The sequence below is a fragment of the Hyaena hyaena genome, unplaced genomic scaffold (genome assembly GCF_003009895.1).
Source record: "Hyaena hyaena isolate Hyena2069 unplaced genomic scaffold, ASM300989v1 scaffold_228, whole genome shotgun sequence".
NCBI lineage: Eukaryota > Metazoa > Chordata > Mammalia > Carnivora > Hyaenidae > Hyaena > Hyaena hyaena.
The window spans coordinates 1,795,862-1,799,668 of NW_024080860.1; the positions used below are offsets into that span (position 1 = coordinate 1,795,862).

Consider the following 3,807-nt stretch of genomic DNA (forward strand, 5'->3'; position numbering starts at 1 on the left):
CGCGGCCCAGGCCAGAGCGTTGCCGTGGTGCCCGGGGCATTCACGTGCGTGTGTGCACTGCACACGGCGCCTGGGGTGAGCGTAGATGCACACGTTCCCGCGAGGACGTGCGTGTGCTCGCATGCGCGTGCCCTTCACGTTCGGAAGCACCACCAACAGCCCCGTACCCGGCGGGCACTCGGCCCACCCGGCCCCTGCCTCTCAGAGGGGGGACCCCGAGGCCTGCAGCGGTGAAGCGGGAGGGCGGCCGCCAGCTGGGGCAGCGAGCAGGGCCGTCTGGGGCGGTGTGTTGTAACTGGCAGCCTGGCATATGAGTCACCGGCCAAATTAACTCAAGTTTCCTTTGGGGAAAAATGTAATCAGTTGGTGAGCTCTGTTCCATTTTAGCAAATTAACTCGTCCAGTTTCTTTCTTTCTTTCTTTCTTTTCTTTCTTTCTTTTTTTTTTTTTTTTTAAGTTGGGGGGGTGGGTGGGAACAGAGGGTGGTGGAGCTGAGCCGCGGCGCCGGAGACTTGGGGAGAAGTTGGGTCCGGACTGAAGCTGGGGGGGGAATGGAAGGGGGGGAGGGGGAACGGGCAGGGGCCGCTGCTCCTGGAGGGTGACGTGGCCGCGGATCCTGCTGGGACCTGGGGGTGGAAACACATATTTGAGGAAGAGTTTCGTCCTCCTCTGAGCACGTCTCCAGCCGCTTCCCCCCCCCCCCCCCCCCCCCCGTGTCCACCAGTGAGAAGGCCATAAGGGCCCCGCTGGGAGCCAGTGGGGGGGTGTGCCTGGGGCCCCAGAGGGCCTCCTGGGAGAGATTGTTCTTGTGCCAGGAGACACCAGTCTGGAAAGTTCTGCTGGGCCTTCCTGTGTGTGAACGACCACACTGCGTCACTCGCACGGGCACCTGGGGGCCCCGGCCTGCAGTTTCTAGGACTTTCATGTCCATTCTTCATGTTCAGACTCACGTCTACCTCTGAGGAAGGTATTGCAAACGCCCTTCCTCAGAGGAGACATCTTTACCCCTTGAGCAGTGACACGGTGACACCAGACCCCCTTCCCTTCACCTCTTAGCCAGGCTACGTGATCCTTTCCCCTCAAATGTTGGGAGATACAAAAGGTATTTGATCTTCTTTCATTTTTTATTTTTTAAAGATTATTTATTTATTTATTTAAATGCTTATTTATTTTTGAGAGAGAGAAAGACAAGTGTGAGCAGGGGAGGGGCAGAGAGAGAGGGAAACAGAATCTGAAGCAGCCTCCAGGCTCTGAGCTGTCAGCACAGAGCCAGAGATGGGGCTTGAACCCACGAACTGCAAGTTCATGACCTGAGCCAAAGTCAGACGCTTAACTGACTGAGCCACCCAGGTGCCCCTAAGTTTATTTTGAGAGAGACAAGTGGGCGAGTGACAGAGAGAGAGAGAGAGAGAGAGAGAGAGAATCCCAAGCAGGCTCTGCGCTGCCAGCCCAGAGCCCCATGCGGGGCTCAAACTCATGAAACCATGAGATCATGACCTGAGCCAAAACCAAGAGTCAGATGTTTAACTGACTGGGCCCCCTCAGGTGCCCCAAAAGATATTTGATCTTAAAGAGCCTGAGAATGCCCTGATTGAGACCCTGAGGCCTGTGGGTGACAGCTGCCTCTGGGTGTGGCCTGGGTCCACGTTGAATCTCTCCTGGGAGGTCCACCCGTCTGTCAACATCAGTGCCCAGGCCCTACGGGCTGAGGTTATGCTTTCTCTGAGAAGCTTCCAGACTGTCCCCAGGCCACATACTCTCTCCCACCTTTCTTCCACCTCCTACTGGTCAGTACCATTATGCTGATCTTGGGTGCCAAATTTGGGTCCACTGTGGGCAGGGAAATATGTCCAGCCTGCGTGGGGTGTAGGTGGGACGGGCAGGCTGAGCCGGGGGCAAAGGTGAAGTCCGTACCCAGCCTGGTCCCCGGCCTGTGGGGTCTGAACCACGGGGGCGTGGCTTCGGGCAGGAGCCGGGCAGTCATCGGCCCGAGGAGCTGTGGGATCCCAGGGAACCTGTCCTCCACCCCGAGCCCGGGTGGCTCACCATCTCTAGGGTGCTCCTGAACACCCCCGTTTGGACTCCTTGGAGCCCCAGCCTGAGGGATGCTGGGTGCCCTCTGTGCCCTGCAGGAGCCCAACTCTCCAGTGGACAGAGTTGGGGAGGGGAAGGGCCAGGGATCCGGCCGCACACAAATGCTGGCTCCAGGCCCCATTTGAGCAGTGTTTCCGGCCACCGTTGCCACCAAAGCGTGACAGTGGGGCAGGAGCTGACGCAGGCACAGTGTGGCCAGCCTGGCCTTCTGGCGAGTGTCAGCGAGCCATCTAAAGGCGGCATCGGATGGTGGCCCACGGCAGCGCAGGACGGCCTGGGGAGCGGGTGTTTTGGATGTGTGGTCTGATGGGTGGTGTGTATGGTGGCCACGATGCTGGGAGGGACAACTGGCACTCGGAGGGCAGGGATGTGCCCACATGCTCGTGACTGCATCCCACGAAAACTGCACAATGTCCCACCAGACATTCCTATGGTGAAAAACTAGTCGAAAATGATCTGAGCTTAGGGGTGCCTGGGGGGCCCAGTCAGTTAGGCATCTGCCTTCGGCTAGGTCACAATTCCATGGTTTGTGAGTTCGAGCTCCACGTCAGGGCTCTGTGCTGACAGCTCAGAGCCTGGAGCTGCTTCAGATTCTGTGTCTCCCTCTCTCTCTGCCCCTCCCCTGTTCATGCTCTCTCTCACTCTCTTTCAAAAATAAAATAGACATTAAAAAACTTTTTTAGAAAATGATCTGAGCTTTTCATATTTTACATATTTGCACACAGTTTGGGGGTGGTTTTTTTTTTTTTTTTTGCACAATTTTAACAAAAAAGAAATCTCCCAGGCTTGAGACGACAGTGAAAATTGAGGAGAGAAGGTCTCTTGTTTTGCCACAGGATTTTGTCAAAAGTGTCCCCTGTTCCAGACACGTCCCCGAACGCGAGGCTGCTCATGGTATTTGAGTGTCTGATACGACATCACGGCACCAGCCTGAGCTCGGAAATGTCACACATGCATGGTGAGTCCATGAGCAGGCGCCCCAATTCCACTGCTTCCCCCTAGCTGTGGCAGCCTCGAGTACAAAATATCGTTTGATTATAGATCACTTTTCCTTTTTGTTTCCAGGCTAGGACACCATTATACAGATTTTTATCATTGTATAGCGAATAGGTCATATTATCAAAGAACTTTATTTCTGGAGCAAGAAGGAAGTGTCACGGAGCATTCGTTACAGGGCAGTAATGCTGGGTCTGACCACATGAGGACAATTTCACGGATGGGAAGTCTGAGTTCTGGACTTCACCGTGACCTGCTGGCTGTCGCCCTGAGAAGGGCAAGACAGAACTGGAGCCCGGGTCTCTCGATTCCTGGTTCTGGGCTCTGTCTGCTTCCTCAACAGCCCTTAGCAGCCCTCCTCAGCCTGTTTTCTCACGACAAGCCCTGCTCCCTGTTATAAAGGGGGATGAAAGATTTTTACCAACGTGTCAAATTTTCTTTGCCATGTCGTGGAAACTTCCTAAAAAGCCAGAGAGGCCCTGGGCTGTGTGAGCCCTGCAGTCTGCAGTGTGCGGTGTGCGGGGCCTTTCTGGGCTGTACCATCCGGCCACACTCCCCCTGAGCCAGCCTGGAGCCAGGGGACGCGACCAGATGACCTCCCGTGACCTCATCTAGCCAGCGCTATGTTCCCCCCTTCTAGATTGTTTTTCCAGTCACCTAGTGAATCTGAGGGAGACTCTATTCTTTCGACGACTACCTTTCAACTCAAGTTATGGT

The 3,807-nt window shown here is 55.4% G+C and overlaps 1 long non-coding RNA gene across 1 annotated transcript; it reads left to right on the forward strand.

The window, feature by feature from the left end:
• Positions 1-231: 231 nt before the first annotated feature.
• Positions 232-3,510, forward strand: LOC120239270. The gene is made up of 3 exons (XR_005530390.1): positions 232-366; positions 2,931-3,052; positions 3,160-3,510. It is a non-coding gene; the product is annotated as an uncharacterized LOC120239270 (long non-coding RNA).
• Positions 3,511-3,807: the final 297 nt, after the last annotated feature.